Here is a 25375-nt window from a genome sequence, read left to right as displayed (position 1 = left end):
AGGAGGTTGGAGGAGGTAGGAGGGATTGCCACACACACAGCAGGGGAACAGCTGACGTTACTGAACCCCAATAACAGAGGAGGGACTGTTGACTGTGCGTACAGCACTTCTGGACGGCAACTGGCGGTGTTGAAGCCCAGGGGCAGGTGGAGGAGGAGGAGGTTGGAGGAGGTAGGAGGGATTGCCACACACACAGCAGGGGAACAGCTGACGTTACTGAACCCCAATAACAGAGGAGGGACTGTTGACTGTGCGTACAGCACTTCTGGACGGCAACTGGCGGTGTTGAAGCCCAGGGGCAGGTGGAGGAGGAGGAGGAGGTTGGAGGAGGTAGGAGGGATTGCCACACACACAGCAGGGGAACAGCTGACGTTACTGAACCCCAATAACAGAGGAGGGACTGTTGACTGTGCGTACAGCACTTCTGGACGGCAACTGGCGGTGTTGGAGCCCAGGGGCAGGTGGAGGAGGAGGAGGTTGGAGGAGGTAGGAGGGATTGCCACACACACAGCAGGGGAACAGCTGACGTTACTGAACCCCAATAACAGAGGAGGGACTGTTGACTGTGCGTACAGCACTTCTGGACGGCAACTGGCGGTGTTGGAGCCCAGGGGCAGGTGGAGGAGGAGGAGGTTGGAGGAGGTAGGAGGGATTGCCACACACACAGCAGGGGAACAGCTGATGTTACTGAACCCCAATAACAGAGGAGGGACTGTTGACTGTGCGTACAGCACTTCTGGACGGCAACTGGCGGTGTTGGAGCCCAGGGGCAGGTGGAGGAGGAGGAGGTTGGAGGAGGTAGGAGGGATTGCCACACACACAGCAGGGGAACAGCTGACGTTACTGAACCCCAATAACAGAGGAGGGACTGTTGACTGTGCGTACAGCACTTCTGGACGGCAACTGGCGGTGTTGGAGCCCAGGGGCAGGTGGAGGAGGAGGAGGTTGGAGGAGGTAGGAGGGATTGCCACACACACAGCAGGGGAACAGCTGACGTTACTGAACCCCAATAACAGAGGAGGGACTGTTGACTGTGCGTACAGCACTTCTGGACGGCAACTGGCGGTGTTGAAGCCCAGGGGCAGGTGGAGGAGGAGGAGGTTGGAGGAGGTAGGAGGGATTGCCACACACACAGCAGGGGAACAGCTGACGTTACTGAACCCCAATAACAGAGGAGGGACTGTTGACTGTGCGTACAGCACTTCTGGACGGCAACTGGCGGTGTTGAAGCCCAGGGGCAGGTGGAGGAGGAGGAGGAGGTTGGAGGAGGTAGGAGGGATTGCCACACACACAGCAGGGGAACAGCTGACGTTACTGAACCCCAATAACAGAGGAGGGACTGTTGACTGTGCGTACAGCACTTCTGGACGGCAACTGGCGGTGTTGGAGCCCAGGGGCAGGTGGAGGAGGAGGAGGTTGGAGGAGGTAGGAGGGATTGCCACACACACAGCAGGGGAACAGCTGACGTTACTGAACCCCAATAACAGAGGAGGGACTGTTGACTGTGCGTACAGCACTTCTGGACGGCAACTGGTGGTGTTGAAGCCCAGGGGCAGGTGGAGGAGGAGGAGGTTGGAGGAGGTAGGAGGGATTGCCACACACACAGCAGGGGAACAGCTGACGTTACTGAACCCCAATAACAGAGGAGGGACTGTTGACTGTGCGTACAGCACTTCTGGACGGCAACTGGCAGTGTTGGAGCCCAGGGGCAGGTGGAGGAGTAGGAGGTTGGAGGAGGTTTGAGGGATTGCCACACACACAGCAGGGGAACAGCTGATGTTACTGAACCCCAATAACAGAGGAGGGACTGTTGACTGTGCGTACAGCACTTCTGGACGGCAACTGGCGGTGTTGAAGCCCAGGGGCAGGTGGAGGAGGAGGAGGTTGGAGGAGGTAGGAGGGATTGCCACACACACAGCAGGGGAACAGCTGACGTTACTGAACCCCAATAACAGAGGAGGGACTGTTGACTGTGCGTACAGCACTTCTGGACGGCAACTGGCGGTGTTGGAGCCCAGGGACAGGTGGAGGAGGAGGAGGTTGGAGGAGGTAGGAGGGATTGCCACACACACAGCAGGGGAACAGCTGACGTTACTGAACCCCAATAACAGAGGAGGGACTGTTGACTGTGCGTACAGCACTTCTGGACGGCAACTGGCGGTGTTGAAGCCCAGGGGCAGGTGGAGGAGGAGGAGGTTGGAGGAGGTAGGAGGGATTGCCACACACACAGCAGGGGAACAGCTGACGTTACTGAACCCCAATAACAGAGGAGGGACTGTTGACTGTGCGTACAGCACTTCTGGACGGCAACTGGCGGTGTTGGAGCCCAGGGGCAGGTGGAGGAGGAGGAGGTTGGAGGAGGTAGGAGGGATTGCCACACACACAGCAGGGGAACAGCTGACGTTACTGAACCCCAATAACAGAGGAGGGACTGTTGACTGTGCGTACAGCACTTCTGGACGGCAACTGGCGGTGTTGGAGCCCAGGGGCAGGTGGAGGAGGAGGAGGTTGGAGGAGGTAGGAGGGATTGCCACACACACAGCAGGGGAACAGCTGACGTTACTGAACCCCAATAACAGAGGAGGGACTGTTGACTGTGCGTACAGCACTTCTGGACGGCAACTGGCGGTGTTGGAGCCCAGGGACAGGTGGAGGAGGAGGAGGTTGGAGGAGGTAGGAGGGATTGCCACACACACAGCAGGGGAACAGCTGACGTTACTGAACCCCAATAACAGAGGAGGGACTGTTGACTGTGCGTACAGCACTTCTGGACGGCAACTGGCGGTGTTGGAGCCCAGGGACAGGTGGAGGAGGAGGAGGTTGGAGGAGGTAGGAGGGATTGCCACACACACAGCAGGGGAACAGCTGACGTTACTGAACCCCAATAACAGAGGAGGGACTGTTGACTGTGCGTACAGCACTTCTGGACGGCAACTGGCGGTGTTGGAGCCCAGGGGCAGGTGGAGGAGGAGGAGGTTGGAGGAGGTAGGAGGGATTGCCACACACACAGCAGGGGAACAGCTGACGTTACTGAACCCCAATAACAGAGGAGGGACTGTTGACTGTGCGTACAGCACTTCTGGACGGCAACTGGCGGTGTTGGAGCCCAGGGGCAGGTGGAGGAGGAGGAGGTTGGAGGAGGTAGGAGGGATTGCCACACACACAGCAGGGGAACAGCTGACGTTACTGAACCCCAATAACAGAGGAGGGACTGTTGACTGTGCGTACAGCACTTCTGGACGGCAACTGGCGGTGTTGGAGCCCAGGGACAGGTGGAAAAGCAGAGGAACACAATGTAGGCCGAAGCCTGAGAAAGTCGAAAGGGAACCTTTAACCCCCCCCCCAAGGCGTTTGTAGCTGAAAGAGCCAGCTTGTGCAGCACAAAAGATGCAAAAGGAAAAGGTGGCTCTTTTCATCATGCTCCTTGCAAACACAGAACTAAACACTTATAAAATGTGTCCCCTGCAACCGTAAAACCGTCCCGGAGGTGGGACTTTCCTTCGTAATGTGATGCAGCACAGCCGTCATTCCTACCCCCCCGGCGCCGCGCACCGGCTCCTCAGCGTTGTTTTATTCCGTCCCGGAGCCTGTGCTGTTATGTTATCCCGTGGCCAGGCACACTTAGCGCTGCCCGTCTTCTGGCATCATTTGGTGTCAGGATGGCTGCGCCTGTGCGGCCGCGCTGGCAGAGAGCCCGCCTCGCAGTGTCTTCTGATTTAATCCCACTGGGGGCCTGGGATCCATGGACATGCGCAGTGCATATCCTCGCCTCTCACTCCCCTCCCTACGGCTTCTTAAGACTGTGCGGTGTCACGGCCGTGGCATGCTATTAGGGACCAGCTGACACCGAACAGTCTGAAGAAGCCATAGGGAAATGAGTGAGAGGTGGAGGTTCAGATATGCACTGCGCATGTCCATGGATCCCAGGCCCCCAGTGGGATTAAATCAGAAGACACTGCGAGGCGGGCTCTCTGCCAGCACGGCCGCACAGGCGCAGCCATCCTGACACCAAATGATGCCAGAAGACGGGCAGCGCTAAGTGTGCCTGGCCACGGGATAACATAACAGCGCAGGCTCCGGGACGGAATAAAACAACGCTGAGGAGCCGGTGCGCGGCGCCGGGGGGGTAGGAATGACGGCTGTGCTGCGTCACATTACGAAGGAAAGTCCCACCTCCGGGACGGTTTTACGGTATCAGTGGACACATTTTATAAGTGTTAAGTTCTGCGTGTGCAAGGAGCTAAACAAAAATAGCTACCTTTTCCTTGTGCAGCATTACTGCTGCACAAGGTGGCTCTTTCAGTAACAAACGCCTTGGGGGGGGGGACAGATTCCCTTACATTTCAGTTGTTGTGTCAGCGTGGCGGTCGCATGACACATTGCCGGCTACACAGCTGGGGATCAGCTGACGTTACTGAAACCCAATAACACTGGGTCGTATGTTTTGACTGTGCAGACGGCACTTCTGAGCCTCAACTGGCGGTGTTGGAGCACAGGAATTTAAGTTCAGGTGGTAGAAAGATGAACACAACAGGAGACCTGGATAACGTATACAGTGACCTAATTATTTAATCAGGAGGAGGAGTGGCAAATTCCTGCGAGATCCAGGCCTTGTTCATTTTCAGGAAAGTAAGCCGGTCAACGTTATCGGAGGATAGTCGCATGCGACGGTCAGTTAGTACACCACCTGCAGCACTAAAGACACGTTCCGATAATACACTGGCCGCAGGGCAAGACAGCACCTCCAATGCATACTGGCTTAGCTCTGGCCATGTATCCAGCTTTGAGACCCAAAACTTGAAAGGGGAAGAGCCGTCTGGGAGTACAGCAAGAGGGCAAGACATGTAGTCTGTCACCATCTGACGGAACCGTTGCCTCCTGCTGACTGGAGCCGTCTGTGATGGTGTAGACTTTTGTGGGGGGCACAGAAAACTGTGCCACAGTTGGGCCATACTGGTCTTGCCTTGGGCAGTGGCACTGCTTCTGCTCCCTCTTTGTGCAGAGCCTCCTCCACTGCCTGGACGCACTGAGCTGCTTTGTAATGCACTAGCAGCACTTCTCTCAGTTGGAATGGAGAAGATGATGGAATTGACCAGTGTGTCTTGGTACTCCCGCATTTTTCGCTCCCGGTTCAACGGTGTGATGAGGCTTTCTACGTTGTCCCGGTAGCGAGGATCGAGGAGGGTGAACACCCAATAATCAGACATGTTGAGAATGTGGGCGATGCGGCGGTCGTTTCTCAGGCACTGCAGCATGTAATCCACCATGTGCTGCAGACTGCCAACTGCCCAAGAAACGCTGTCCCCAGCTGGAGGCGTGATCTCTGCCCGCTCGTCATCACCCCACCCTCGCTGTACACACTGAGTACTGGACAATTCGGGAACTCCCTCCTCTGGACGGATGTCTTCCTCCTCCATTGACTCCTCCTCATCCTCCTCACAAACTGTCCCCTGCCTACGCGTTTGTGAGGAACCACGTGGCGCTGACTGTCCAGAAGATGATGGAAGTGGTGAATCCTCATCCTCCACCTCTTCCACAACATCATCCCTTAGCGCTTGCAGTGATTTTTCAAGCAGGCAGATAAGGGGGACAGTCATGCTGACTAGTGCATCATCTGCACTCACCATCCGCATGGAATAATCAAAGGGACGCAAAACCTGGCAGACGTCATTCATAGTGGCCCACTCTGTGGTTGTGAAGTCTGTACGGCGCTGACTGCGACTTCTTTGCGCCTGAAGCAGCTGGTACTCCATTACAGCTTGCTGCTGCTCACACAACCGCTCCAACATATGTAACGTGGAATTCCACCTGGTAGGTAGGTCACATATGATGCGATGTTCCGGCAGGCGGTGTCGGCGCTGCAGAGCCGCAATGCGCGCTTTTGCCGTGCTGGAACGCCGCAAGTGAGCACACTCTAGGCGGACCTTGTGCAGCAGTGCATCAAGATCCGGATAGTCCCTCAAAAAGCTCTGCACGACCAAATTGAGCACATGTGCCAGACATGGGATGTGAGTGAGGTTGCCGAGGCCCAGAGCTGCCACCAGATTTCGGCCATTATCACACACTACCATGCCTGGCTGGAGATTCGCTGGCACAAACCACACATCGCTCTCCTGCTTGATGGCATTCCAGAGCTCCTGCGCTGTGTGGCTACGATTCCCCCAAAAAATTAATTTCAAGACGGCCTGTTGACGTTTGGCCACGGCTGTGCTCATGTCGGTCGTAACAGGTACACGTTCATCACGGGTCCATGTGGAGGTGGACTGTGACGGCTCCTGCAGCGATGATTCTGAGGAACTGGTGTAAGAGGGGGAGTCAATGCGTACAGAATGGATTCCTGCAATCCTTGGAGTGGGCAGGACACGTCCTGCGCCACTCGCACGGTCTGTACCTGGCTCAACAACATTAACCCAATGGGCAGTGAGGGAAAGGTATCGCCCCTGTCCATGTTGACTGGTCCACGCATCGGTGGTGAGGTGGACCTTGCTACTGACGGCGTTCAGTAGCGTGTGTTTTATGTGTCCCTCCACATGCTTGTGCAGGGCAGGGACGGCTTGCCTGCTGAAGTAAAAGCGGCTGGGCACATTGTACTGTGGGACTGCCAATGACATCAAGTCACGGAAGCTGTCAGTCTCCACCAGCCTGAATGACAGCATTTCCAGTGACAGAAGTTTGGCAATGCCTGCAGTCAGAGCCTGTGCTCGTGGGTGGTTTGACGAGAAAGGCCGCCTTTTCTCCCATGCCTGTACTACCGATGGCTGTAGACTGGGCTGGGAGTGTGTGGATGACTGGGAAAGTGGCGCTGCGGGTGGAATTACAGCGGGTCTCTGGACAACAGGGCCAGAGGTTCTTCCACGGCGATCCTGGGAGGAAGCCGAACCAGCTGCGTGTGAGCTAGAGGAAGAGGCAACACGAGCTGAAGAGGTGGTAGCTGCCGCTGTTGGTTGGCCTACCTCTTCAGTGTGTTTTTCTAACTCCGCCGGGTGCCTGTTGCGCACATGTTTCCACATGTTGGAGGTATTGAGGTTGCTGACATTTTTCCCTCTTTTGACTTTTTGATGACACACGTTGCATCTGACATAGCAAATGTCATCTGCAACTGTGTCAAAAAAGGACCAGGCACTGCAAGTCTTGGGAGCGCCCTTTTTGGCTTTTGGAAGAGACATGCTCCTAACGGGTGCCAAAGCGGAGGCTGCAGGATCCGCAGTCTTCCCCCTCCCTCTCCCTCTTTGGGCCGTACGGGGAATCTCTTCCTCAGAGCTGCTCCCACCACCTTCCTGTCCCTCACGCCAAGATGGGTCGAGGACCTCATCATCTACACTACCCTCTGCCCCCAACTGCTCCTCCTGGGTAGTCTCAGCAGCAGAGCACGCACCAGTAAGTGGCACCTGAGTGTCATCATCAGCTGATGCGGCCTGCGATGTGGTGACCGGAGCCACTGGCCCACCCGCCTCTTCAGAGGAAGACAGAAAAAGCTGTTGGGCATCACTGCACCCTGCCTCTTCTTCCATTTCTCCAATGCTGCTTGGCTGGCCCCCTGTTTCCAAGCCAAGAGATTCAGAGAACAGAAGTAGAGACGGCTCCTGTCCTGGGCTCTCTGTCTGCCTGGGCAATTTGGCAGGTGGTGAAGAGACAGATGGCTGCTCTCCAGTGCTCTGTGTCTGAGAGGATGTGGCACTAATGGAAGTTGATGCATTAGCTGCCATCCATCCGACAACAGCTTCAATTTGGTCTTGACGCAGCAGCGGTGTACGGCGCTCTGACACAAAGCTGCGCATGAACGACTGTTGCCTGGTGAAAGTGGGTGCTGATGAGTCACCGGTGCCCGCAGCAGGCACAGAATCCCCACGTCCCCTCCCTGCTCCGCGCCCACGCCCACGCCCACGTGCCTTACTCACTGCCTTCTTCATCTTGGTTGACTGATAAAGATAAGCAGAAATGTACTAACGGATTTGTGTGCTTATTCCTGAGCAACTCCTCCTAACAGGTATAAGAAACACTAATTTTCTAAAGTGTGGACTAGACTTTAATATGAGCTAATGTGGCCTACAGAAATGTAAAGTGGTGTAACTGGTGTGTTTGGTGAACTTTATTATTTATTTCTTTTTTGGGGGCTGAACTGACAACAGATAGAGCTGCAGTCACACAGAGACCGTGCAGACAGACGTAAACGGCGCTGCAAGGCCCAAAAACCCTCCTCTACTTTATCCTATGTAGTGTTTTTCCACAAATTAGCTGGAGACGGGTGGAAAGACACTAATAGGATTTTTTTAAATTAATTAGCAGCAGACTACACTACTTGAAAAAAAATTAAAATTGATTTGGCGGTATGACGCAGTGAACAACCCTGAGCTGGAGACAACCAGGCTACGGCTGCTCACAGACTACAGGGCGAGCTGCAGTCACACGGAGACCGTGCAGACAGCCGTAAACGGCGCTGCAAGGCCCAAAAACCCTCCTCTACTTTATCCTATGTAGTGTTTTTCCACAAATTAGCTGGAGACGGGTGGAAAGACACTAATAGGATTTTTTAAAATTAATTAGCAGCAGACTACACTACTTGAAAAAAAATTAAAATTGATTTGGCGGTATGACGCAGTGAACAACCCTGAGCTGGAGACAACCAGGCTACGGCTGCTCACAGACTACAGGGCGAGCTGCAGTCACACGGAGACCGTGCAGACAGCCGTAAACGGCGCTGCAAGGCCCAAAAACCCTCCTCTACTTTATCCTATGTAGTGTTTTTCCACAAATTAGCTGGAGACGGGTGGAAAGACACTAATAGGATTTTTTTAAATTAATTAGCAGCAGACTACACTACTTGAAAAAAAATTAAAATTGATTTGGCGGTATGACGCAGTGAACAACCCTGAGCTGGAGACAACCAGGCTACGGCTGCTCATAGACTACAGGGCGAGCTGCAGTCACACGGAGACCGTGCAGACAGCCGTAAACGGCGCTGCAAGGCCCAAAAACCCTCCTCTACTTTATCCTATGTAGTGTTTTTCCACAAATTAGCTGGAGACGGGTGGAAAGACACTAATAGGATTTTTTTGAATAAATTAGCAGCAGACTACACTACTTGAAAAAAAAAAAAAAAAAAAAAAAAAAGAACAGTATGAGGCAATGAACCACCCTCCCTAAACTGAATACAACCAGCTATGGATGGCCTATGTGGCTGCACTCAGACTAGAGAGTGGGCTGCACTCACACACACACACACACAGACCTTGCAGATCGCTGTGAAAACAGCGCTACAAGGCAAAAGCAAGGTGAATAGTAGGTGAACACAGCGGTTGCTAAATTAGCCTTTGGAAAGCACAAAGAAGCAAATCGCTATCTCTAAACTGTCCCTCAGTCAGCAAACAGCGTCCTGTCACTAACTGAATTCACAGCAGAGTGATCGCAAAATGGCGCCAGCGACTTTTAAACTGCATCATGACATCATTTCAGCAGCCAATCACAGCCTTGCCAGTAGTTTCATGCCCTCCATGCTAAACAGGATGTGCCCACACTTGGAATCATTCTCATTGGCTGAATTTCGGAATTTTTAATCTGGGAACTTCCGATTCCGGTATCCGATACGCGGCAAGTATCGGAATCCCGGTATTGGAATTCCGATACCGCAAGTATCGGCCGATACCCGATACTTGCGGTATCGGAATGCTCAACACTAGTTATTACTAGTGTTGAGCGATACCGTCCGATACTTGAAAGTATCGGTATCGGAAAGTATCGGCCGATACCGGCAAAGTATCGGATCCAATCCGATACCGATACCCGATACCAATACAAGTCAATGGGACTCAAGTATTGGACGGTATCCCTCATGGTTCCCAGGGTCTGAAGGAGAGGAAACTCTCCTTCAGGCCATGGGATCCATATTAATGTGTAAAAGAAAGAATTAAAATAAAAAATATTGCTATACTCACCTCTCCGACGCAGCCTGGAGCTTACCGAGGGAACCGGCAGCGTTGTTTGCTTAAAATTCGTGCGTTTCCTTCCTTACGTGAAGTCCCGGCTTGTGATTGGTCGCGTGCCGCCCATGTGGCCGCGACGCGACCAATCACAGCAAGCCGTGACGTAATTTCAGGTCCTTCAGGATTTTAAAATTACGTTCCGGCTTTGTGATTGGTCGCGTCGCGGTCACATGGGCGACGCGACCAATCACAAGCCGTGACGTCACGGGAGGCTGGACACGCGCGCATTTTAAAATGTGCGCTTGTCCTGCCTCCCGTGACGTCACGGCTTGTGATTGGTCGCGTCGCCCATGTGGCCGCGACGCGACCAATCACAGCAAGCCGTGACGTAATTTCAGGTCCTTCAGGATTTTAAAATTACGTTCCGGCTTTGTGATTGGTCGCGTCGCGGTCACATGGGCGACGCGACCAATCACAAGCCGTGACGTCACGGGAGGCTGGACACGCGCGCATTTTAAAATGCGCGCTTGTCCTGCCTCCCGTGACGTCACGGCTTGTGATTGGTCGCGTCGCCCATGTGACCGCGACGCGACCAATCACAAAGCCGGAACGTAATTTTAAAATCCTGAAGGACCTAAAATTACGTCACGGCTTGCTGTGATTGGTCGCGTCGCGGCCACATGGGCGACGCGACCAATCACAAGCCGTGACGTCACGGGAGGCAGGACAAGCGCACATTTTAAAATGCGCGCGTGTCCAGCCTCCCGTGACGTCACGGCTTGTGATTGGTCGCGTCGCCCATGTGACCGCGACGCGACCAATCACAAAGCCGGAACGTAATTTTAAAATCCTGAAGGACCTGAAATTACGTCACGGCTTGCTGTGATTGGTCGCGTCGCGGCCACATGGGCGGCACGCGACCAATCACAAGCCGGGACTTCACGTAAGGAAGGAAACGCACGAATTTTAAGCAAACAACGCTGCCGGTTCCCTCGGTGAGGTCCAGGCTGCGTCGGAGAGGTGAGTATAGCAATATTTTTTATTTTAATTCTTTATTTTACACATTAATGTTGTTTCGATACCGATACCCGATACCACAAAAATATCGGATCTCGGTATCGGAATTCCGATACAGCAAATATCGGCCGATACCCGATACTTGCGGTATCGGAATGCTCAACACTAGTTATTACACTTGGGGTTATTTAGTTTGGAAAAACGAAGGCTAAGGGGCATGTTAGGTTAGGCTATGGGTTGAACTAGATGGACTTAAAGTCTTCCTTCATCCTTAATAACTATGTTACTATGTTACTATGTTACTATCTCCAATTTATTGGCCACAGAAATGTTGTCTTTCCACCTGGAGCATATATGTAATTTCGGAAAGTTGATCGCCGCTGCCATACCCCAATACCAGTTGCCCAGTTGCCATTACTTCTCCAAGAAAGCTTTGCCTTAGCTACACCAGCATGTCGCCGACAATATCACCCATTTCCTAAAAAAATCTGTGTCTTCCAGGGTGTATTTCACCATTGACACCTGGATAAGCAAACATAGGCAGGGGCTTACATCACAGTAACTGGGAACTGGGTGACTCTTGTGCCTGTGGGGGCAGGCGATCAAGGGTCTGCTCCACAATTCTTTGAATCCCCAAGGCTTGTGGGACAAATTTTTGAATCTGACAGCTCCTCCACTACTTCTGCCTCTTTCACCTCCTCTAGGGCCCCACATGTGCCCCAAACCACTCCCTTAATCAGACACACGTACTAATAGTGCAGATAAAATCTTCCCCACTTTTGCGCTGTGCAGACATGGCTCACCGCAATCAGGGAGTGTTTAAATTAATATGCCTTTGAGATCGCAGTCACACAGCTCAAGAGTTGTGGACAGGAATCCAGGCTGAGTTAGAGCAATGGCTGGCTCCTAGTGTTGAGCGATACCGTCCGATACTTGAAAGTATCGGTATCGGATAGTATCGGTACCCGAAAAGTATCGGATATCGCCGATACCCGATACCAATACAAGTCAATGGGACACCAAGTATCGAAAGGTATCCTGATGGTTCCCAGGGTCTGAAGGAGAGGAAACTCCCCTTCAGGCCCTGGGATCCATATTAATGTGTAAAATAAAGAATAAAAATAAAAAATATTGATATACTCACCCTCTGACGCGCCCTGGTTGTAACCGCCAGCCTCCGTTCATAAGAATGAGCACTTGAAAGTCCTTAGATGATGTCGCGGCCTGTGATTGGTCGCGGAGCGGTCACGTGACCGCAACGCGACCAATCACAAGCCGTGACGTCATCTAAGGTCTTTCAAGCGCTTGAAAGTCCTTAGATGACGTCGCGGCCTGTGATTGGTCGCGGAGCGGTCATGTGACGGCTCACGCGACCAATCACAGGCCGCGACGTCATCTAAGGTCTTTCAAGAGCTCATTCTTAGGAACGGAAGCTGGCGGTTACATCGGTAAAGTCCAGGCTGCGTCGGAGAGGTGAGTATATCAATATTTTTTATTTTTTTATTCTTTATTTTACACATTAATATTGATCCCGATACCGATTCCCGATATCACAAAAGTATCGGATCTCGGTATCGGAATTCCGATACAGCAAATATCGGCCGATACCCTATACTTGCGGTATCGGAATGCTCAACACTACTGGCTCCACTAAACTGGGGGCAAGGCAAGGCCATGTGTGATAATAGTGCAAATCTGGTAGCAACCCTACCCCGGGGCAACCTCACACATATGCCTTTCGTGGCTCACATCCTCAACCTGGTGGTAAAGCAATTTCTCCGCCACTATCCCTGCCTGGAGTTGTTGTTGCAGAAAGCATCCGACGATCACACCCCACAGGTCATCGATTTGCATCGCTACAAAGGTCTTTTGGCCTACCGGTTAACCGATTGATTATCGATGTTCTGACACATTGGAATTCCACTCTGCACATGTTGCAGCGCCTGTGGCAGCAGCAATGAACCCTGTTGCAGTATGTCCTTTTGCATAGCCTGGACCAACACAAATCACACTTGCAAAGTGGGCACAAGTGAAGGACCTCTGCACTCTTCTGCACAGTTTTGAAATGGCTATTAAAATTTTAGTAATGACAATGCCATCATCAGCATCACAATTTTGATCATCTACATGCTGGAGCACACTTTGAATACTCTACGTGAGGAGGTGATGGTCCCATAGGAAGAGATGGAAGCAGAGGAGGGTGTGGAAGGGATAACAATATCTCAAAGTTCTGGACTGTTGCTGCACAAATGGGTGCCATGAGAGGGTGGCATATAGCAATTCATGGGGGCTCAAGGTACCAAACTGTTAGAGAAGATGCAGGAGCCGAGGAACAAATTGAGGGAGATAAGGTGATGGATGTGCAACAGTCAAAAGATGAAGAGGATAATGATCTGCTCTCTGTTGTCCATGGTTGGCAGGAGTGCATGGAGGAAGCAACCTTGAGTATTACTTCGGTACCAACACAGCATTTACTTGGACCTCATGGAAGCATTCAACACATGAGCATCTTCTTCCTGCACTATCTTCAACACAATGCACGTATTCTTAGAGTTAGAAATGGTGCTTACTACTGGGTTGCCATGCTGTTAGGTCCACGGTACAAGAGTAAATTTAGCCAGATGCTTCCCCCCATGGAAAGGGATAAGCACATGATGGAGTATCATAATACACTTGTAGACAATTGTCATGGTTCCCAATGGCAAGGGAACGTAAGAAACATATAAATAACGAACGAGCTCTCGGGTGATGGAAACTCGAGTTGACCGTGAGCTAAATCTACCACACAACTAATAGTAGCCAGGGAGCATACCTACGGCTTCCTATATGCGCCAGCCGGAGGACTAACTACGCCTGGTAGAGGAAGAAACAGACCTGGCTTACCTCTAGGGAAATACCCCAAAAGATGATAGCAGCCCCCCACATGTAATAACGGTGAATTAAGAGGAAAAGACATACACAGTATGAAAGTAGATTTAGCAAAGAGAGGTCCACTTACTAGATAGCAGAAGGATACAAAAGAGGACTTCACGGTCAACTGAAAACCCTTTCAAAAACCATCCTGAAATTACTTTAAGACTCCTGTGTCAACTCATGACACAGGAGTGGCAATTTCAGCCCGCAAGAGCTTCCAGCTACAGAGAATTACAAAAACTGCAAACTGGACAAAAGGTACAAAACAAAAGGACAAAGTCCACTTAGCTGATCAGCAGACTAGTAGCAGGAACATGCAACCGAAGGCTCTGGTTACAATGATGACCGGCAAGGAAATGACTGGAGAGCAAGGCTAAATAGGAAACTCCCAAACGCTGATGGAAGCAGGTGAACAGAAGCAGCAAAGTGCAAACAAGTCACCAGTACCACCAGCAACCACCAGGGGAGCCCAAAAAGCAGATACACAACAGACAATCTTAAGAGTGGTTTTCCCTAAGACAGCAGTGAGGCACACAGTGTGCATTCCATTTCTAGAAGTCCAACCCCAGGAACATCAAGGCATCTTCACAAAAAGATTAGCAGCAGCAGTGCAAGTGTAAGCAATTTCTGTGAGTCATTTAACACAGTTTTAAGACCAGCTCGTGCATGAGCAGAACAGAGTACAAGTCTGACACGTTGTGAACTACTTACAGCCACCCGAAGAAGCCCACGCGAAACGTGCGTCGGGGCTGCTGCACTAGGTCCCCAGGTGGTAAAAAGCATGGGTAAGGGCAGTTTTTGATGCTTTTGTGTTCCCTCAAAGGGATATTTACCTAAGTTACTAGTTGGCCTTAATGGTCTTTTTGGGACTGATTTTCCCATATAATAGATTGCTCTGCGTGAGCTAAACTGTGATTTCTATACTAAAGTGACTTATTTATTTGTGTGTTATTGCCTTTCTTGACTGATTGATATTTTTTAGGGAACAGCCCCATATGGGTTGCACTTGCACTCTGTCTTGCTAGTTATTATTTATTGCCCTCCCTCCCACTAGCACTCGGGATCTTTGTGTCTTACACCTGTCAATCATTAAATTGCTCTAATATTTATTGTATTTATTATGCACTGTGTATTATGATATATGTGTTTTGAATAAACTGTGAAATTGTCTTTGGGACATTTTGTACGCTTTTCTTTTTTTCATTTGTGTTTTGATCATGTCTTTGAGTGTGTCCCTGGCTACTTTAGCCTCCCTTACTACAATACTGAGGGTGTGATTGTACAAAATTAATATGGTTTCTGATCTGAGGATTGTGTGTATAACTGAAGAGGATGGTGCAGGAGTATCTGGAGATCAATATCAATGCCACCTGGGGGGTTGGACCCTTTTACATTGTATTCTTCAAAAATGGAAGAGTGGCCTGAGCTTGCCTCTCACACATTGGAGGTTTTGTCATGCCCGGCAGCCAACGTTCTCTCAAAAGTGGTCTTCAGCAGTGCTGGTGGTGTCCTGATGGATAAACGCATCCGGCTGTCCCCTGAAAGTGTAGACTGCCTAACTTTCACCAAAATGAACAAGTCATTGTTCTCCAATTACTTTTGCACCCCAGTTGCAGACTTAGCAGACTAGGTGATGGTGTTGTTTTTAGTGTCATGTATTGATCTCGCGTTATTGCAGTCTGTGCCATCTTTGAAGTGTCTTCTGTGCCTGCTGTTGCTACTGCTGCTGATGTTGTAAACAATTTTATGAAATGTTAATGTGGAGACTCAAAGTTGGGTCTTCATCTGGTGGGTTGCCTGTGGTGGAAGGTGTTTCATAGGCCTGTTATACTGCTTCTACTCTGTGCAAAATTGATGTCACTTTAGTGGCGTGTGACAATTATTTTTTGAAATGTGGAGACTCAAAGTTGGGTCTCCATCAGGTGGGTTGCCTGTGGTGGAAGATCTGTCAGAGGCCTATTATAGTGTTGCTACTCTGTAGAAATTGATGCCACTTTAGTGGTGTGTGACAATAATTTTTTGGAATGTGAAAACTCCAAGTTGGGTTTCCATCAGATGGATTGTTTCTGGTGGAAGGTGTGTCAGAGGCCTATTGTACTGTTTCTGCTCTGTGGAAATTGATACCACTTTAGTGGAGGGTGACAATTATTTTTTTGAAATGTTGAGACTCAAAGTTGGGTCTCCGTCTGGTGGGTTGCCTGTGTAACTAGGGCTCCCAGACAGTCAGGCCGGCACTCACTTTCAGTCAACTCCCTGTGCTACTTTGTTTACATTTCTGTACCAATAGTACTATATGAAGCTGACACTTGTGCCATCTGAGGGTATGTGCACACGTCAGGATTTCTTGCAGAAATTTCCTGAAGAAAACCGGAAATTTTCTGCAAGAAATCCGCATTTTTTTTTGCGTTTTTTTTCCCGTTTTTTTCCCGTTTTTTTAGCATTTTGCAAGCGAAATTGGCTTGCAGAATGCTAAAGTTTTCCAAGCCATCTGTAGCATCGCTTGGAAAACTGACAGGTTGGTCACACTTGTCAAACTTGTGTTTGACAAGTGTGACCAACTTTTTACTATAGATGCGGCCTATGCAGCATCTATAGTAAAAGATAGAATGTTTAAAAATAATAAAAAAAAATAAAAAAAATGCTTATACTCACCTGCACACAGCTGATCTCCTCAGCGGCGTCCATTCCTATAGATGCTGTGTGTGTGCAGGACCTTCCATGACGTCGCGGTCACGTGAGCGGTCACATGACCGGTCTCGCGACCAATCACAAGACCGCGACATCCTCGCAGGTCCTTCACCGCACACCAGCTATAGGAACCGAAGCGGCAGCATGCATCGGAGAGGCGGGAACACTCCAGGGCCATCAGAGGGTGAGTATATCACTATTTTTTAATTCTTTTTTTTGACCAATTATATGGTGCCCAGTCCGTGGAGGAGAGTCTCCTCTCCTCCACCCTGGGTACCAACCGCACATAATCTGCTTACTTCCCGCATGGTGTGCACAGCCCCGTGCGGGAAGTAAGCAGATCAATGCACTCCTAGGTGTGCGGAATCCCCGCAATTCCGCATTTTTAATGAACATGTTGCTTTTTTTCCCGCGATGCGATTTTTTCGCGGAAAAAAATGCAATGTTTGCACAAAAAATGCGGAATACACTGTAAATAATAGGAGGCATATGTTAGCGTTTTTTTCGCATTTTTATCACGTTTTTATAGCAAAAAAACGCGAAAAAAACGCAAAAAATACTGAACGTGTGCACATGGCCTGAGTGTGGCTGAAAAAAAGGTGTTTACATGAAGTATCAGGGCTCCCAGATAAGAAGACTCACATAGCTCCCTTAGCCACCACCTCTTAATTTAAACTTAAATTCAAAGCTCTAAATGCTGGCCCAGACCCTGATACCACATGCAAGGCCCGTGACTGACTGCTTCTGTGTCATTAAAATTAAAAAATATATATAAAAATTGGAGGCGTTGAATGAGGTATCAGGTCTCCCAGCTAAGAAGGTTTACACCAGGTCCTCATTAAAACTTTTTTAAACAATTCCAAGCTGTGAATGGACTGTGGGTCAATTGATGCCAGTTTCCATGGTGTCTACCCCTAATTTTAGCTGTTAGAGAAGCTTTTTGTCACCCCTTAAGGTGTTGTGTATAGGTTTAGTTTGGCTTCCCATTGAATGGGGTTTGGGTGCATTCGTCGAACCGTTCGGTGAACATGATCTGTGAAGGTCAAATAGTTCGACGAATCAAACCAAACCGAACCATGAAAGGTTCACTTATTTCTAGTCACAATAAAAAAACAACTCAATAACCTATTGTTACTTGTGCACTCCCAGTTCTCCCAGAACTGACATCACTAATATCAGCCACCTCAGTGACATGTAACTGTCGACCAGGACCTTAATTCCTGCTTTCTTACAGGTGGAAAAATTTCTGAAAATATTCCTATCTGAAGATTTTTTTACATTCCAAAAATCTGGCATTTTAACAAGGATGTTTAGACTTTTTATATCCACTGTATACACTGTGTCAGCACACTGTGATTAACCCCTTAACTTCCAAAAATGGACACAGTCCATCATTGGATGCCTCCCCCCCATTTGGTGAGGGTTCCGGCGATGAGCCTGCACCTTTGCCGACACATAACAGCTGATCTGATTAGCTGACATGTGCTCGGAACAGTGGCAGGTGGAATCGCGATTCACCCGCCGACGTTAACAACTCTGACTCTGACGGCGGCATTTAACATGAACGCGCAGGAAGCGCGTCTTTACCTCCTCCCATCGGAGGCCGTGCTACATGACCGTTGGTCACCGATGTGTTGGCATGACAACCCGGGGTCAGCAAGAGACCCCTGTGGTTGTCTTTGCTGAATCGCTATGAGCGCCGCCTGGTGGCAGAGCAAGTGAGCATATTTGCTACATAGAGCAGGACTGAAACCCTGCTCTATGTAGCAGAGCCGATCGGACAAGTGCAGCTTCAAGTCTCCCATGGTGACCATTGAAGCAAGTAAAAAGTAAAAAAAAAGTTTTTAAAACTGTTAAAAAAATAAAAAAATTAAATATACACATATTTGGTATTGCCACTTTCAGAATCGCCCGATCTATCAATATATAAAAAGAATGAATCCAATCGCTAAACAGCGTAGCGATAAAAAAAATCGAAATGCCAGAATTACGTTTTTTGGTCACTGCAACATAGCAATAAAATGCAATAACATATCTGTACCAATCTGGTTTCAATAAAAATGTCAGATGGTCACGCAAAAAAATAAGCCCTCACCCAGCCCCAGATCCCGAAAAATGGAGATGTTAAGGGCCGCAGAAAATGGCAATTTTTTTTTTCACCACTAAGATAAAAATAATTTAAACATGTTTGGTGTCTATGAACTCAAAATGACCGGGAGAATCATAATGGCAGTTCAGCTTTAGCATTTAGTGAACCTAGTAAAAAAAGTCAAATAAAATACAAGTGTGGGATTGCACTTTTTTTCCCATTTTCTATTACAGGACATGGTAAAACCAATGGTGTCGTTCAAAAGCACACCTTGTTCCGCAAAAAACAAGCCCTCACATGGCCAATTTGACCAAAAAATAAAAAGTTATGGCTCGGGGAAGAATTGGAGCAAATACCCCTGGTCCTTAAGGGGTTAAGGGGTTAATGTATGCAGCAAATAAATTCCACTGTTGATATGCACATTAAAAATGTTATTTAATTAATTATTTTTAATTTAAAAAAAGCATCTAATCTATCCACCAGTGACAAGGTGACTTAATGAATCCTCTTATTTACCTCTCTTTGTGCCAACAAGGCATTAAATAAACTGGGAAAATTATAGGTTCCAGCTTAGCACTAAGTAAAACTAATTTGGTGAAATACGGATGAATAAAGATGCTTTACCCGGGAAGGGGTCACAACCCAACAACCCACAATGTACAATTCAAAGAAACATAAAATAGGGCCAGCAGCACACAATGTATTAAAGGGGTTGTCCACTATTCAGACAAGTCCTTCTCAATCAGCATGTTTGCCTCCAATAAAATAGCAACACTTATACAGAATTCCAGTGCCATTGTTACTTTAGTGGTGTCGGCACTTGATTATCATGAGTGCCTGTCTGTAAAATATACGTGTGAATGACCAACAACCCTCAATGCACAATAAGAAAATATATAAAACAATGCCAGCACACCTGTAGGTCACTGGGAGACTACTTAGTGAAAGGTATAATTTTATCATTTTTATAAGATTATAATGCACTTTTTTTAAACAAATTTGGGAGGAAAACGGGGCTGTGTCTTATATATTATCTTATTATAATCAGAAGGTAGCTTACAGGCTATGATGGAGCGGGGTCCCAGGGAGACTGCTGCAGGAAGCTTCTGGTGGCGACGACAGCAGTGGGGCGATGCTGCTGGTCCCAGACTAGTAGGAGGGGATGTTCGGCGGTGCAGGGGCTCACGAGATGTTGCGAAAGCATGGAGCCCCGGCACTTTCCATGCTTTTCAATGCTGTGAAGTCCATGAAAATGACAGATGGAAGCGGTGCATGTGCAGATTGAGAACTTGTCACCAAGATGTCGGCTCCCAAAATCTCAACTACACATGAGCTGCCTCCAGCAGTCATTTTCCCACAGTCTATGGTATTGAAAAGCATCTAAAGTGAAGAGGCTCCAGCCTTTCATAAAATGTTGGCAGAGTCTCCACATTACTGAACATCACCTCTTACCAACCTGGGGCCCACAGCATTGCCCAACTACTACCTTCGTTGAACACCACCTCCTACCAGCCTGGGGTCTGTATCGTCTCCTGCCTCCATCGCCAGTTTCCTGAAGCAGCGCCTCCGCCTCCCAGGTAAGCTACCATAAAAGTGGATTATAAGATGTACCACCATTTTATTAAAAACAAATGTTCCTATTTTCCTCCCCAAAATTTGAAGTACCTCTAATAATCCGCCAAATATAGTATTTGTATTATAAAGGTATGAGTGTTTGTTTTTTTACATAAGAGTAGTGTTGAGCATTCCGATACCGCAAGTATCGGGTATCGGCCGATACTTGCGGTATCGGAATTCCGATACCGGGATTCCGATACTTGGCGCGTATCGGATACCGGAATCGGAAGTTCCATGATTCAAAATTCAGAAATTCAGCCAATGAGAAAGATTCCAAGTGTGGGCACATCCTGTTTAGCATGGAGGGCATGAAACTACTGGCAAGGCTGTGATTGGCTGCTTAAATGATGTCATGATGCAGTTTAAAAGTCGCTGGCGCCATTTTGCGATCACTCTGCTGTGAATTCAGTTAGTGACAGGACGCTGTTTGCTGACTGAGGGACAGTTTAGAGATAGCGATTTGCTTCTTTGTGCTTTCCAAAGGCTAATTTAGCAACCGCTGTGTTCACCTACTAATCACCTTCCTTTTGCCTTGTAGCGCTGTTTTCACAGCGATCTGCAAGGTCTCTCTGTGTGTGTGTGTGTGTGAGTGCAGCCCACTCTCTAGTCTGAGTGCAGCCACATAGGCCATCCATAGCTGGTTGTATTCAGTTCAGGGAGGGTGGTTCATTGCCTCATACTGTCCTTTTTTTTTTTTTTTTTGAAGTAGTGCAGGCTGCTGCACATTTTTTCCAAAAATTCCTATTAGTGTCTTTCCACCCGTCTCCAGCTAATTTGTGGAAAAACACTACATAGGATAAAGTAGAGGAGGGTTTTTGGGCCTTGCAGCGCCGTTTAGGCTGTCTGCACGGTCTCCGTGTGACTGCAGCTCGCCCTGTAGTCTGTGAGCAGCCGTAGCTTGGTTGTCTCCAGCTCAGGGTTGTTCACTGCGTCATACCGCCAAATCAATTTTCATTTTGTTTTCAAGTAGTGTAGTCTGCTGCTAATTAATTTAAAAAAATCCTATTAGTGTCTTTCCACCCGTCTCCAGCTAATTTGTGGAAAAACACTACATAGGATAAAGTAGAGGAGGGTTTTTGGGCCTTGCAGCGCCGTTTACGGCTGTCTGCACGGTCTCCGTGTGACTGCAGCTCGCCCTGTAGTCTGTGAGCAGCCGTAGCTTGGTTGTCTCCAGCTCAGGGTTGTTCACTGCGTCATACCGCCAAATCAATTTTCATTTTGTTTTCAAGTAGTGTAGTCTGCTGCTAATTAATTTAAAAAAATCCTATTAGTGTCTTTCCACCCGTCTCCAGCTAATTTGTGGAAAAACACTACATAGGATAAACTAGAGGAGGGTTTTTGGGCCTTGCAGCGCCGTTTACGTCTGTCTGCACGGTCTCCGTGTGACTGCAGCTCTATCCGTTGTCAGTTCAGCCCCAAAAAAATAAATAAATAATAAAGTTCACCAAACACACCAGTTACACCACTTTACATTTGTGTAGGCCACATTAGCTCATATTCAAGTCTAGTCCACACTTTAGAAAATTAGTGTGTCTTATACCTGTTAGGAGGAGTTGCTCAGGAATAAGCACACAAAGCCGTTAGTACTTTTCTGCTTATCTTTATCAGTCAACCAAGATGAAGAAGGCAGTGAGTAAGGCACGTGGGCGTGGGCGTGGGCGCGGAGCAGGGAGGGGACGTGGGGATTCTGTGCCTGCTGCGGGCACCGGTGAGTCATCAGCACCCACTTTCACAAGGGAACAGTCGTTCATGCGCAGCTTTGTCGCCGAGCGCCGTACACCGCTGCTGCGTCAAGACCAAATTGAAGCCGTTGTGGGATGGATGGCAGCTAATGCATCAACTTCCATTAGTGCCACATCCTCTCAGACACAGAGCACTGGAGAGCAGCCATCTGTCTCTTCACCACCTGCAAAATTGCCCAGGCAGACAGAGATCCCAGGACAGGAGCAGTCTCTACTTCTGTTCTCTGAATCATCTCTTGGCTTGGAAACAGGGGGCCAGCCAAGCAGCATTGGAGAAATGGAAGAAGAGGCAGGGTGCAGTGATGCCCAACCGCTTTTTCTCTCTTCCTCTGAAGAGGCGGGTGGGCCAGTGGCTCCGGTCACCACCTCGCAGGCCGCATCAGCTGATGATGACACTCAGGTGCCACTTACTGGTGCGTGCTCTGCTGCTGAGACTACCCAGGAGGAGCAGTTGGGGGCAGAGGGTAGTGTAGATGATGAGGTCCTTGACCCATCTTGGCGTCAGGGACAGGAAGGTGGTGGGAGCAGCTCTGAGGAAGAGATTCCCCGTACGGCCCAAAGAGGGAGAGGGAGGGGGAAGACTGCGGATCCTGCAGCCTCCGCTTTGGCACCCGTAAGGAGCATGTCTCTTCCAAAAGTCAAAAGGGGGGCTCCCAAGACTTGCAGTGCCTGGTCCTTTTTTGACACAGTTGCAGATGACATTTGCTATGTCAGATGCAAGGTGTGTCATCAAAAAATCAAAAGAGGTCAAAAAGTCGCCAACCTCAATACCTCCAACATGTGGAAACATGTGCGCAACAGGCACCCGGCGGAGTTAGACAAACACACTGAAGAGCTAGGCCAACCAACAGCGGCAGCTACCACCTCTTCAGCTCGTGTTGCCTCTTCCTCTAGCTCACACGCAGCTGGTTCGGCTTCCTCCCAGGATCGCCGTGGAAGAACCTCTGGCCCTGTTGTCCAGAGACCCGCTGTCATTCCACCCGCAGCACCACTTTCCCAGTCAACCACACACTCCCAGCCCAGTCTACAGCCATCGGTAGTACAGGCATGGGAGAAAAGGCGGCCTTTCTCGTCAAACCACCCACGAGCACAGGCTCTGACTGCAGGCATTGCCAAACTTCTGTCACTGGAAATGCTGTCATTCAGGCTGGTGGAGACTGACAGCTTCCGTGACTTGATGTCATTGGCAGTCCCACAGTACAGTGTGCCCAGCCGCTTTTACTTCAGCAGGCAAGCCGTCCCTGCCCTGCACAAGCATGTTGAGGGACACATAAAACACGCGCTACTGAACGCCGTCAGTAGCAAGGTCCACCTCACCACCGATGCGTGGACCAGTCAACATGGACAGGGGCGATACCTTTCCCTCACTGCCCATTGGGTTAATGTAGTTGAGCCGGGTACAGACCATGCGAGTGGCGCAGGACGTGTCCTGCCCACTCCAAGGATTGCAGGAATCCATTCTGTACGCATTGACTCCTCCTCTTACACCAGTTCCTCAGAATCATCGCTGCAGGAGCCGTCACAGTCCACCTCCACATGGACCCGTGATGAACGTGTACCTGTTACGACCGACATGAGCACAGCCGTGGCCAAACGTCAACAGGCCGTCTTGAAATTAATTTTTTTGGGGAATCGTAGCCACACAGCGCAGGAGCTCTGGAATGCCATCAAGCAGGAGAGCGATGTGTGGTTTGAGCCAGCGAATCTCCAGCCAGGCATGGTAGTGTGTGATAATGGCCGAAATCTGGTGGCAGCCCTGGGCCTCGGCAACCTCACTCACATCCCATGTCTGGCACATGTGCTCAATTTGGTCGTGCAGAGTTTTTTGAGGGACTATCCGGATCTTGATGCACTGCTGCACAAGGTCCGCCTAGAGTGTGCTCACTTGCGGCGTTCCAGCACGGCAAAAGCGCGCATTGCGGCTCTGCAGCGCCGACACCGCCTGCCGGAACATCGCATCATATGTGACCTACCTACCAGGTGGAATTCCACGTTACATATGTTGGAGCGGTTGTGTGAGCAGCAGCAAGCTGTAATGGAGTACCAGCTGTATCAGGCGCAAAAAAGTCGCAGTCAGCGCCGTACAGACTTCACAACCACAGAGTGGGCCACTATGAAGGATGTCTGCCAGGTTTTGCGTCCCTTTGATTATTCCACGCGGATGGCGAGTGCAGATGATGCACTAGTCAGCATGACTGTCCCCCTTATCTGCCTGCTTGAAAAATCACTGCAAGCGCTAAGGGATGATGTTGTGGAAGAGGTGGAGGATGAGGATTCACCACTTCCATCATCTTCTGGACAGTCAGCGCCACGTGGTTCCTCACAAACGCGTAGGCAGGGGACAGTTTGTGAGGAGGATGAGGAGGAGTCAATGGAGGAGGAAGACATCCGTCCAGAGGAGGGAGTTCCCGAATTGTCCAGTACTCAGTGTGTACAGCGAGGGTGGGGTGATGACGAGCGGGCAGAGATCACGCCTCCAGCTGGGGACAGCGTTTCTTGGGCAGTTGGCAGTCTGCAGCACATGGTGGATTACATGCTGCAGTGCCTGAGAAACGACCGCCGCATCGACCACATTCTCAACATGTCTGATTATTGGGTGTTCACCCTCCTCGATCCTCGCTACCGGGACAACGTAGAAAGCCTCATCACACCGTTGAACCGGGAGCGAAAAATGCGGGAGTACCAAGACACACTGGTCAGTTCCATCATCTTCTCCATTCCAACTGAGAGAAGTGCTGCTACTGCATTCCAAAGCAGCTCAGTGCGTCCAGGCAGTGGTGGAGGCTCTGCACAAAGAGGGAGCAGAAGCAGTGCCTCTGCCCAAGGCAAGACCAGTATGGCCCAACTGTGGCACAGTTTTGTGTGCCCCCCACAAAAGTCTACACCATCACAGACGGCTCCAGTCAGCAGGAGGCAACGGTTCCGTCAGATGGTGACAGACTACATGTCTTGCCCTCTTGCTGTACTCCCAGACGGCTCTTCCCCTTTCAAGTTTTGGGTCTCAAAGCTGGATACATGGCCAGAGCTAAGCCAGTATGCATTGGAGGTGCTGTCTTGCCCTGCGGCCAGTGTATTATCGGAACGTGTCTTTAGTGCTGCAGGTGGTGTACTAACTGACCGTCGCATGCGACTATCCTCCGATAACGTTGACCGGCTTACTTTCCTGAAAATGAACAAGGCCTGGATCTCGCAGGAATTTGCCACTCCTCCTCCTGATTAAATAATTAGGTCACTGTATACGTTATCCAGGTCTCCTGTTGTGTTCATCTTTCTACCACCTGAACTTAAATTCCTGGGCTCCAACACCGCCAGTTGAGGCTCAGACGTGCCGTCTGCACAGTCAAAACATACGACCCAGTGTTATTGGGTTTCAGTAACGTCAGCTGATC

Source organism: Ranitomeya variabilis, chromosome 3 (genome assembly GCF_051348905.1).
Source record: "Ranitomeya variabilis isolate aRanVar5 chromosome 3, aRanVar5.hap1, whole genome shotgun sequence".
NCBI lineage: Eukaryota > Metazoa > Chordata > Amphibia > Anura > Dendrobatidae > Ranitomeya > Ranitomeya variabilis.
The sequence above is the reverse complement of the archived record's forward strand: the minus strand, read 5'-3'. Positions refer to the sequence as shown.